Source organism: Labeo rohita, unplaced genomic scaffold, assembly GCF_022985175.1.
Source record: "Labeo rohita strain BAU-BD-2019 unplaced genomic scaffold, IGBB_LRoh.1.0 scaffold_917, whole genome shotgun sequence".
Lineage (NCBI taxonomy): Eukaryota > Metazoa > Chordata > Actinopteri > Cypriniformes > Cyprinidae > Labeo > Labeo rohita.
Genome location: NW_026129873.1, coordinates 1 through 12,956, shown reverse-complemented (window position 1 = coordinate 12,956; position 12,956 = coordinate 1). Strand labels below are relative to the sequence as shown.

The 12,956-nt window shown below is 34.8% G+C and overlaps 1 long non-coding RNA gene across 1 annotated transcript; it reads right to left on the bottom strand.

Moving 5' to 3' along the window:
• Positions 1-6,322: 6,322 nt before the first annotated feature.
• On the bottom strand, positions 6,323-9,973 carry LOC127162373 (uncharacterized). The gene is made up of 3 exons (XR_007827323.1): positions 9,837-9,973; positions 8,901-8,956; positions 6,323-6,537 (listed from the first exon to the last, which is right to left on the bottom strand). It is a non-coding gene; the product is annotated as an uncharacterized LOC127162373 (long non-coding RNA).
• Positions 9,974-12,956: the final 2,983 nt, after the last annotated feature.

Below are 12,956 nucleotides of genomic sequence, written 5' to 3'. Positions count from 1 at the left end.
CACAACTGTTTTTTATGTTTTGTGATAGTTTTTTATGAGTCCTTTGTTTGTCCTGAGCAGTTTAGCTGCCTGCTGGTCTTCAGAAAAATCCTCCAGCTCCTGCACATTATTTGGTTTTCCAGCAGCATCTGCATATTTGAACCCTTTTCAGAAGTAAATGTAAGATTTTGAAATCCATCTTTTCAATTGGACAATTGAACTCATACATACAGTAACTTTTATAACAGATGGAAACATTCACTAATTCTCAAGAAAGCAACACAATGCATTAAGAGCCAGGGGGTGTAAACTTTTTTAATTGGATGATCAGGGTAAATTGCACTAATATTGTCTTCTGCAAGACATGTAAATATTTCTGTAGTCTGAAGTGCAATATTAAATGGAAAAACAAAATCTGTAAATAAAATATACTTATAATTTACACATCATCATCTGTTCAAAAGTTTATACCTCCTTCCTCTTAATGCATTGTGTTGCCTTCTTAAACATCAGTAAATGTTTTCACCTTTTGTAATAGTTATGTATGAGTTCCTCAGTTGTTCTCAGTGTGAAAAGATGGATCTCAAAATCATACAGTCAGTTTTGGAAAGTGTTCAAAAAATGCAGAAGATGCTGGAAAAACCAAATAATGTGCAGGAGCTGGAGGATTTTTCTGAAGAACAGCAGGCAGATGAACTGCTCAGGACAAACAAGGGAATGATGAACAACTATCACAAAAGATAAAAACAGTCGTGGATCATCCAGGAAACGAAACACAGTATTAATATGGAAGGGTATGTAAACTTTTGAACAGGGTCATTTATATAATTTCAGTTACTATTTTGTCTTGTGGAGTATATATAAACATCTGTCATGTTAAATAGTTTATTCAGGATAGTACTAAATAAAAAATAACACAGTTTTCATAATCCCTCTTATTTTGTTAAAATTATTTACATTTAGTATGTTCTGCAAGGGGTATGTAAATTCATGAGTATAAATTTTTGTTATGGACAACTTACTGTTTACATTTTACTGCCATTGTCACAGAAATGCAATTTTAATGTAACATTTGCATATAGATATAAAAATAATTTAAAAAACAACAATTTTGATTAGAATCCAATCATAAAACATTTTTAAAAAGTTTAGTTTTAGCTGTCCTTTGCTGTTAACAAGATGGACTGCCCACAGAAAAACCACATGGGGCCCAAAAGAGCAAAATTCTGGGTTTTCTTGTGGGCTTGCCCACAGAAAATCCCCATTGGAACCTAAAATTAGCATTGTGTGGTTAAAAAAACACCGGAATAGTTGTGATAATAGGACAAGCGCTCAGCACGTCCGATCTGGCTCAGCGCCAGCCAAAGAGCCAAAACAGATTTGAATTCAGCAGTTGATCACGTGACACACTGAATGTTCGAATCACACCGGTGTGATCGTACGCGTGAAAGGGTTAATAATAGCGGGGCAGATTGTAACGCAGTGTTACAGCTTTCCCCATTAGCGCAACTGGAATATAGAACTGGTTCTTGTCTTCTGCTGGCTTGCCAAGCATTAATAAACTATCTAAACCCATAAATAACAGATTGGCGATTAAAATAATAGCCCATTTGTCTCATTTTAAATGAATACTAAAAACTGAGATGAAAAAAATACTTCAGCCAGAAATTTACTTTTACTATGGTAAATAAATATTCAGCTATATCTTCAAAAGGCTTTTGAATTTTGGCACACTTTTTTCTCTGTATAGTGTTGCTATGGCAACTAGTAAATGCCATAAATTTGATTATGCTCGCGTTTGTGGAAATATTTAAACCACTTGTGTTACAGTTAACCTCGTGTTAGTTTGTGCCCCGCGCACCCCTACATGTATTGCGTTTATAAATACCTGTTATGGTGCTGTCATGTTTGTAAATCATCTTAATAACACACAACCGAAATAATAATAATTAAAATAATAATAATAAAATCTTACCGGTTTATGTGCGCTTTTTTTGTAGAATGTTGGGTCGGCGTAAGTGATCTCTTTGTCGCGAGTCTCAGCTGTGTCAACAAAAGTAACAGATACTAAACATTTAATGAAATGATGTTTGAAAATTTATATATATATGAGCGCTAGGTAATACTTGCCTTTTTGGTGTGTTTGTCTACATTTCCTGCAGATGCAGAAGATCCCAATTACACCTACAATCAACAGAGATCCAGCAGCTGCAGCAGAGATCAGCAGTATCAAAGATACAGAGTCTGGAGGATCTGAAGGACACAGTCATTAGTGCGAGTGAATGTGTAAATAATCACAAAATATCATCACACACGTACCTGAACATGGTTGACAGAGTTTAGTGTTGTTGAGATGTGTCGTCTGGTTGCTGATGGGATTGTTGAGCACACAGCTGTAAGAATCGTCCAGACACTCAATATCCAGAGGTAGAGAGAGACTGATGCTGAGATCAGACACATTGATGCTGGACAATAAACTGTTTCCTTTGGACCAGGAGAGAGTCACATGACTCACATTCACAGCTGAACACAGCAGAACACATTTGATTACTGGTGATCCTGATGATGATGATGATGATGATGCATTTTGCGAAGCGTTACTGCTGATGACAGGTACAGGCAGACGAGCTGGAGAGAAATAACAAACCAAATTAACAGTGTGATTTATTTTTTATTTTTTGATTTGTCAGTATTTGATATGTTGAGTGAAAGTTCATCACACAGAGAGGCCCATGCACAACTGATTACATAAGAATTGCAAAAATGTCTACAATGGCATTACATCATTAGATCGTGGAAATGGTGACTTTCAGAGAAAAGAAAAATGACAATTCTCCTGTGATGACGTGCATAAACTGGAACAAATGCAAATATTATAGACAATACCTATTAAGTTTTGTTTGACATTATTAGTAGAAAATTAAACTTGAAAAGGGTCTAACTCACTGTTAAAATGATTACCAATTATTCCAACTTGTTCTTTCTCTCTTGTGAGTCCTCTCAGATGGCCGTGGGAAGGCCCAATAAATGCAAATAAAATGCCTCGTTCAAACACCTTCAACTATTTAATGTCTGCAGCTTTTATAGACAAAATCACAGCCTAAAATAGAATACATAAGCTTTTATAGTTTTTTATGAGGTGATGTAGTGAATATCTAATAGGAGTACATATTGTAATATGAGATATGAAGAAAAAACTGTTCTAGCCAAACTTTTCTGGGCTACTGTCCAAGATAATGAATAATAGTGAGAAACTCCAACTTCATGTTTCTCCTAGAGTCCAGCAATAACTCAGTTTATACAAATGGAGAGAGGAAGAACATGGAAGAAGGGAGAATAGGAAAAAGAGGGAAATTCAACTGCTTTAATTTCTATCGCTCACCATAGACAGTAAGGTTGAATACGTTGTGTGGCATCGCACTGCTGCTGTTGAATAGTTTATAAACTCCAGAGTCAGTGGTTCTGGTGTTTGTGATGGTCAGAGATCCAATCTGATCATCCAGCTCCAGTCTGTCTCTGAATCTCCCATCAGCATTATCAGCATGAATCTTGTAATTGTTTTTTCCGTAGAGTGTAGCTATAATAACTTTGCTGTGTCCAAATCTCCACAAGATCTTTTCTTTCAGCATTTCAGAAAGATCAGGGTTTAGAGTGACTGAATCTCCCTCCGTCACTGATACTAACTTCACTTCATCACCACCAAACACAACTGAAGAACAAACAAGTATATTAACTGAACAGAAATAACTTTCTAAAGGTCTTTGCACACTGAGTCCGAAATTTTCGCATGTTAAAAAATAATTACGACCTCGTGTCAATTACATTTACACACTGCCTCCGGAACTTTCATCTGTCATAAGAAAATAGGGTCAAATAGGGTTTGATTTTCTGCGTTTTCACATCCGTAGCAAGCATTTTGATAGAAAAGGATGACGAATACGAAAAAAAAAGGAAAAATGCATACGAAAATTTCAGTATGCAATGACCTTAAGAGTTTTAGTCATTGCATTTTCAATGTATACTTATTAAAAGGAACAGCAGCATGAACACAAAAGTATTTGTGTATATTAGTATGATACAACTTGAAAAAAAATAGATGTGAAATGAATGATGGAAATACAGAATTATGTTTTTTTTTTTTTTGGACAATTTATAATATAAACAGAACTACAAAATACTTACCAGCCAGACTCCACAACCCCAAACAAATGAAAACAAACATTTTTTTCAGCAGTTCACCAAACAGCCTCACAACAGAACTGTGATAATAATCAGATCCTGACACTTGAAAATATCAAATGTGCTGTCAGTCTGTAGTGAAGTGGTCATGAAAATCTACAGTGAGTGTGAATAAACTACTCCAGTAGCACCGCCCTTCAAAGTCTGTATGACTGGTCAAAATGACACTGTTTGAGCTACAAAAAGAAGAGAATGTGAACTTCAAAAAAATAAAACAATAAAAAAAAAAAAAAAAAAATGAAAAAGTACATTTATTGACTGATTGCTTTTGAAAGTTAAACCATAGTGCTTTTATTTTGGCAGACCTTAAAGTGTTTGATGAAATGGAGTTTGTGTGGAGTAGCATTTATTGTGGTTCTACTGTGGCTTTGTTTGGAACTTTATACTACCTACTATTTTATACTAACTACTGTTATAAAATCAAAATCACATCACAATCATGCTGATAATAAAGAAAAAAAAATGCAATCTTGATATTGCTCACACAAGAACTTTAGCCCCAGACTAATAACATTTTGAGAAAAAAAAAAAAAACTATGCAAAATGCTTAAAATGTAAGGACACAAGTCTGGCTGGTAAGAAGTTTTAAGGCTTCAGTTATCTTAAACTTTCCCGTTGGTGTCAGGAACGTTGCCAAAATGACAAAAAGAAAAGAAAAAAATATTAAATCTGTCCCCATAAACGTTCTGAGGTGGTCACGATGTGGAGTTCTTTAAAGGTTTGGGGGACGTTATTTGGAGGACCTTCACAGAACATTCAGGACGTTCTTGGGACGTTTAGGGGACCATATTTTATTTGGAAATGTTTGGGGACGTTCCCAGAACGTCCTCAGAAATGTGACGTTCCCAGTCCCCACTGGTGTCAAGGGCGTTGTTTAGTAACGTCCCCATAACGTTCTGAGACGGTCATGATGTGGAGTTCTTTAAAGGTTTGGGGGCGTTATTTGGAGGACCTTCACAGAACATTCAGGACGTTCTTGGGGCGTTTAGGGGACCATATTTTATTTGGAAATATGACGTTCCCAAAACGTTGTCAGAACGTCCACGCTGGTGTCAAGGGCGTTATTTAGTAACGTTCCCAGGACGTTCGAGACGGTCATGATGTGGAGTTCTTTAAAGGTTTGGGGGACGTTATTTGGAGGACATTTACAAAACATTCAGGATGTTCTTGGGACGTTTAGGGGACCATATTTTATTTGGAAACATGACGTTCCCAAAACGTTGTCAGAACGTCCACGCTGGTGTCAAGGACGTTATTTAGTAACGTTCCCAGGACGTTCCGAGACGGTCATGATGTGGAGTTCTTTAAAGGTTTGAGGGACGTTATTTGGAGGACATTTACAAAACATTCAGGACGTTCTTGGGACGTTTAGGGGACCATATTTTATTTGGAAATATGACGTTCCCAAAACATTGTCAGAACGTCCACGCTGGTGTCAAGGACGTTATTTAGTTACGTTCCCAGGACGTTTCGAGACAGTCATGATGTGGAGTTCTTTAAAGGTTTGGGGGCGTTATTTGGAGGACCTTCACAGAACATTCAGAACGTTCTTGGGACGTGTAGGGGACCATATTTTATTTGGAAATATGACGTTCCCAAAACGTTGTCAGAACGTCCACGCTGGTGTCAAGGACCTTATTTAGTAACGTTCCCAGGACGTTCTGAGACGGTCATGATGTGGAGTTCTTTAAAGGTTTGGGGGCGTTATTTGGAGGACCTTCACAGAACATTCAGGACGTTCTTGGGACGTGTAGGGGACCATATTTTATTTGGAAATGTGACGTTCCCAAAACGTTGTCAGAACGTCCGCGCTGGTGTCAAGGACGTCACCTAATAACGTTCCCAGGACGTTCCGAGATGGTCATGATCTGGAGTTCTTTAAAGGCTTGGAGGACATCATTTGGAGAACAATCACAGAACATTCAGGACGTTCTTGGGACATTTAGGTTATTACTATAGGAAGTCCCCTATTAGTCTCTACACTACATTCCCATAACATGTGCAGGACCAACCTAAAATGTTTTTTTGGTCCTATTTAGGTCCTTCCCCACATTTACTGAATGTTTTTAGAACCTTTAGTAACACATTACAGGAAACTACCAGTCAATTCAATTATTTTCAAATTGGCTTTATTGATATGATAATTTCCACAGTAAAGCATCAAAATGTGTCCAAATAATGGGAAACAGTAACAAGAACATATTGATTTATATTAATTATATATTTAGTGTGTGTGTGTGTGTGTGTGTGTGTGTGTGTGTGTGTGTGCGTGTGAGTCACTGTCTTTTCAGGAGGTGTCCCAAGTTGTTCTTCGGCTGCCTGAAAAAAGTATAAATAACAATATTTAGCAATCACTTCAATTACTTTTTAACTGCTTTTAATCACACTTAGGTGTATAAGTATAGATGACCAATATATATAGTTGTGCACATAAGTTTACATACCACTTGCAAAATATACAAAATGTTAAGAATTTTAACAAAATACGAGAGATCATGTTATTTTGTATTTAGTACTGTCCTGAATAAGCTATTTCACATAACAGATGTTTATATATACTCCACAAGACAAAACTATAACTGAATTTATAAAAATTACTCCATTCAAAAGTTTACATGCCCTTGAATCTTAATACCGTATGTTGTTTCCTTGGTGATCCACGACTGTTTTTAAGTTTTGTGATAGTTGTTCATGAGTCTCTTGTTTGTCCTGAACAGTTCAACTGCCTCCTGTTCTTCAGAAAAAATCCTTCAAGTCATTCACATTCTTTGGTTTTCCAGCATCTGCTGCATATGTGAACTTTTTCCAACAGTGACTGTGATTTTGAGATCCATCTTTTCATGCTCAGGACAATTGAGAAACTCATACATACTATTACAAAAGTACTGCTTAAGAAGGAAACACAAAATATGAAGAGCCTGGGGTGGAAACATTTTGAAATAGATGATTAGGGTAAATTATACTTATTTTGTCTTCTGGAAAACATGTAATTATTTATGTAGCTTTTGAAGTGTAGTACTAAATGAAAAAAATATGATCTTTACAAAAATAAAATATAAAATTACAGGTCATCATCCTGTTCAAAAGTTTACACCCTCTGGCTCTTAATGCATTGTGTTTCCTTCTTGAGCATCAGTAAATATGTTCAAGTTATATAATAGTAATGTATGAGTCCTTCAGTTGCCCTAAGTGTAAAAAGATGGATCTCAAAATCATCACGTATGGATCACATATGCAGAAGATGCTGGGAAACTAAAGAATGTGTAGGAGCTGGAGGATTTTTCTGAAAAACAGGAGGCAGTTGAACTGCTCAGGACAAACAAGGGAATGATGAACAATCATCACAAAACATTAAAACATCCAGAAAATGGCAAACAGTATTAAGATTCAAGGGTATGTAAACTTTTGAATGGGGTCATTTTTATAAATTCAGTTATTATTATTTTGTCTCGTAGAGTATATATATAAACATGTTATGTGAAATAGCTTATTCAGGACAGTACTAAATACAAAATAACATACAATTGTCATGTCATTTATTTATTTTTACTTTTCCGTGTGCAACTTTGACATTTAATACTTTTTTTTTTTCATATACGATATACACACTTTACTTACTTCCATACTTCATGCGTGGGTTTAACATAGTTGCATAGAACAGTTTCCCGCTATAAAATATTTTTGTATATCCTAACAACAAAAATATTTTATATGGTGAAAAAAAACCATCTTGTTAAAACTATGAACTTACACTACCAGTTAAAAGTTTTAGAACAGTAAGATTATTAATATTTTTTTAAAGAAGTCTCACCAAGCCTGCATTTATTTGATTCAAAGTACAGCAAAAGCAGTAATACTGTGAAATAGTTTTACCATTTAAAATAACTGCTTTCTATTTGAATATATTTTAAACTGTAATTTTTTTCAGTTACATTTTCAGCATTACTTCAGTCTTCAGTGTCACATGATCCTTCAGAAATCATTTTAATATGTTGATTTGCTGCTCAAGCAACATTTATTTATTTATTAGTACTATTATAAATAATTAAAACAGTTTAGTAATTTTTTTCAGATCAGCATTATCACTGTATTATTCAAAACCTTGCATCAGTATTTTATTTATTTATTTATTGGAAAGAATTAAAGGAATTAATCACTTTTATTTTGCAAAAATGCTCCATAAATTGATCAAAAGTGATGATAAAGACATTTATAAAGTTACAAAAGATATCCATTTTAGATAAATGCTGAAAAAATATACTCTGCTGTTTTCAACATAATAATTATATTAAATGTTTTTTGAGCAGCAAATCAGAATATTAGAATGATTTCTGAAGGATCATGTGACTAGAGTAAAGGTGCAAAGAATGCAGCTTTGAAATCACAGGAATAAAATTACATTTTAAAATATATTCAAATCAAAAAAAGTTATTCTAAATAGTAAAAATATTTCAAAATGCTACTGTTTTTGCTGTACTTTGGATCAAATAAATGCAGGCTTGGTGAGCAGAGCAGACTTTTTTTTATATAAAAAAACAACAACAACAACAACAACAAAAAAAAAAAACTATTTCAAAAACTTCTAACTGGTAATGTATCACATTATAACGTGACAATTATAACGTTTTTCTGGCCTGTCAGCTGCTGCAAATTTGAAAACCCTTTTTGCAAGATAAGCCTACCTTCTGTAATGACATCATGACAACCTGTATGAAGAGGGCAGGGTACATGGCCAGGTCTGGAAAGCACAGAAAGGGGCACAGTGTGAAAACACTGCATTCACTGCAGTACAAGGTTCGTTACTAATCAAAGGAAAGACAAAACGGGCGCAAAAATAAAAGACAACTGTAAAAAATGTATTAATTAATTCATAACTTACATTATTACAAAAACGACAGAAAAGAAACAAACATTCTGATCCACAAACATTGTGTATTTTATTTTAGCCTGGTCAGTTAAAAGCATAAATTATTTACGAATCTTTTATATCATTACTATGTAATTAAAAAAAAAAAAAAAAAAAACATAGTAATAATAATAATAATAATAATAATATATATATATATATATATATATATATATATATATATATATATATATATACACACACACACATTATTGATAAGCAATTTAGATTTTTAGACCCCTTAACCCAGGGGTGCCCAACCCTGTTCCTGGAGATCTACCTTCCTGCAGAGTTTAGTTCCAACCCTGATCAAACACACCTGTCTGTAATTATCAAGTGCTCCTTCAGATCCTAATTAGCTGGTTCAGTTGTGTTTGATTAGGGTTGGAGCTGAACTCTGCAGGAAGGTAGATCTCCAGGAACAGGGTTGAGCACCCTTGCCTTAACCTATCCCTAAATACAAACATACCCATATCATAGCGAATATAAAATCATATGAAACGTTAGACTGAAATATGCAAGAAACAAGAAACATTTTAGAAACAACATAGAATTACAAAAAAAAAAAAAAAATTTTGGGACGCTAATCCCACTTCTACCTTTAAACCTAAACACAGCCATTTCTTACAGTAACGTTAGGCTATAAATAAAACCATGACAGACAGACAAGTGCAATCCCAATATTTACTGCAAAAAATGTCAAAAACATTACCAAAAGTAGTCCAAATGATGCTGCGTTGCCACCGCAGGTGAAATACAATAGTTTGGTGTGAGGTACAGAGCACAATTTAAGTTTTTAATCGCTAAAAATATTACTCAGACTATCCTCCTGATTCACTTTGTGAAAGCGCGCATCATTCAAACACATAGACAGGAACACTGCTGTCGCAATCTGTGACGAAGCAGGCGAGGACCAATGAGCGTTCGATTTTACCGTCGTAGTTAATTGAAGTGGTACATTTTGAATTTGGACGAACGAATCAGTGCGGGCTTTGATGTTTATACGGTCGTTGCTGAGAATGAAAGATGATCGCTGAATAAAGAGTTGAATTTGGATTTGTTACTGGCAGTTGTATGAATTCAGAAGACTTGGATTACAAAGCACAAATAAAACTGACTGATGTTATTATGTTGCGTTTTTAGTGTGTTTATGGTTCTATTTTTCAGTCACTGCATGTTGGAGAAAATGGCGTTTATGTCCCACGGCAAACAAAATAAATATTTCATAAAAATGGTTAAATAATTGAAAAAAATGTTATTCATTTTAAGGGTGTGTAGTCTTGTTTTAAGTTGTATTCTTCGCAATGAGTTGACAGCAGAAATCACACAGAACCGATCGAAATGTTATTTTTCATATTAAGTAAATGAGTAAACTTAATTTAATAAATGCATTTGGAAACATATTGCCTTGGTATGACAACAAATATAATAAAAATGTTAATACCGCGATTTCATTGCCTTAATGCTGTAAACAGAAGTATTTTTCAGTGTCTATGCAAAAGTTTTACATAAAACAGATACGAATTCTCATGAGATCATGTTGCTAAACTTTAATACTTTGGTTTAGCAAAGTATGTTCACAATATTAGCTTAGTAATGGAACGTGTACTTCTTTTTCAGAAAACTATTATTACAATAACTTTCCATGATATATAATTAATTTAGCAGAAATAACGTTACTCACCGTAGAAGGCTCTCAGCTGGTGAAGAAAAAAAAGCCTCAGTATGGATCAACGGATGCTGGGATGAACAGCTGGATCGCTTCACAGTATACCGGACCTTTGTGATTGGTTTAATACATTGTACATATTAAAAAAATTGTAAACGTGCTGTTAACGTCCAAAATGTCCTCTTTTTTTAAACGTTCTTATGTGACCAGAGATTAACCAATATAGAACTGCCTCCTAAAGTCTTATTGCGAACGTTATTGTATGACTAAAAGAGGACCATGTAAGAACGTTCTGTTAACGTCCCGAATGTCCTCTTTATATAACGTTCTTATGTGACCATAGAATAACCAAAATAGAACGTCCTCCTAAAGTCATTTTGTGAACGTTATTATATGACTAAAAGAGGACCATGTGAGAACGTTCTGTTAACGTCCCGAATGTCCTCTTTATAACGTTCTTATGTGACCATAGAATAACCAAAATAGAACGTCCTCCTAAAGTCATATTGCGAACGTTATTATATAACTAAAAGAGGACCAAATATAGAACGTCCTCCTAAAGTCATATTGCGAACGTTACTGTATGACTAAAAGAGGACCATGTGAGAACGTTCTGTTAACGTCCCGAATGTGCTCTTTATAACGTTCTTATGTGACTATAGAATAACCAAAATAGAACGTCCTCCTAAAGTCATATTGTGACGTTATTATATGACTAAAAGAGAACCATGTAAGAACGTATTCTGTTAACGTCCCGAATGTCCTCTTTATGACGTTCTTATGTGACTATAGAATAACCAATATAGAACGTCCTCCTAAAGTCATATTGTGAAGGTTACTGTATGACTAAAAGAGGACCATGTGATAACGTTCGTTTAACCCCGAATGTGCTCTTGTTCTTATGTGACTATAGAATAACCAATGTCCTCCTAAAGTCAATGTCCTCTTTATGACGTTCTTATGTGACTATAGAATAACCAAAATATAAACGTCCTCCTAAAGTCATATTGTGAAACGTTACTGTATGACTAAAAGAGGACCATGTGATAGAACGTTCTTCTAAAGTCATAACGTTACCTAAAAGAGGACCATGTGATAACTCCTTATGTGACTATAGAATAACCAAAATAGAACGTCCTCCTAAAGTCATATTGCGAAGGTTACTGTATGACTAAAAGAGGACCATGTATTATTATGTGCTAAAACGAGACCAAAGAATATAGAACGTCCTCCTAAAGTCATATTGCGAACGTTACTGTATGACTAAAAGAGGACCATGTGAGAACGTTCTGTTAACGTCCCGAATGTGCTCTTTATAACGTTCTTATGTGACCTAGAATAACCAAAATAGAACGTCCTCCTAAAGTCATATTGCGAACGTTATTATATAACTAAAAGAGGACCATGTGAGAACGTTCTGTTAACGTCCCGAATGTGCTCTTTATAACGTTCTTATGTGACCATAGAATAACCAAAATAGAACGTCCTCCTATATAACTAAACGTCATATTGCAAACGTTATTGTATGACTAAAAGAGGACCATGTAAGAACGTTCTGTTAACGTCCCGAATGTGCTCTTTATAACGTTCTTATGTGACCATAGAATAACCAATATAGAACGTCCTCCTAAAGTCATATTGCGAAGTTACTGTATGACTAAAAGAGGACCATGTGAAACGTTCTGTTAACGTCCCGAATGTGCTATAACGTTCTTATGTGACCATAGAATAACCAAAATAAAGAACGTCCTCCTAATATAACTAAAAGAGGACCAAATATAAAGAACGTCCTCCTAAAGTCATATTGCGAACGTTACTGTATGACTAAAAGAGGACCATGTGAGAACGTTCTGTTAACGTCCCGAATGTGCTCTTTATAACGTTCTTATGTGACCATAGAATAACCAAAATAGAACGTCCTCCTAAAGTCATATTGCAAACGTTATTATATAACTAAAAGAGGACGTTATTATATGACCATGTAGAAATGTAACTTTATAACGTTCTTAAATGACCATAGAATAACCAATATAGAACGTCCTCCTAAAGTCATATTGCGAACGTTATTATATGACTAAAAGAGGACCATGTGAGAACGTTCTGTTAACGTCCTAAATGTCCTCTTTGTAACGTTGTTATATGACCACAGAATAACCAATATAG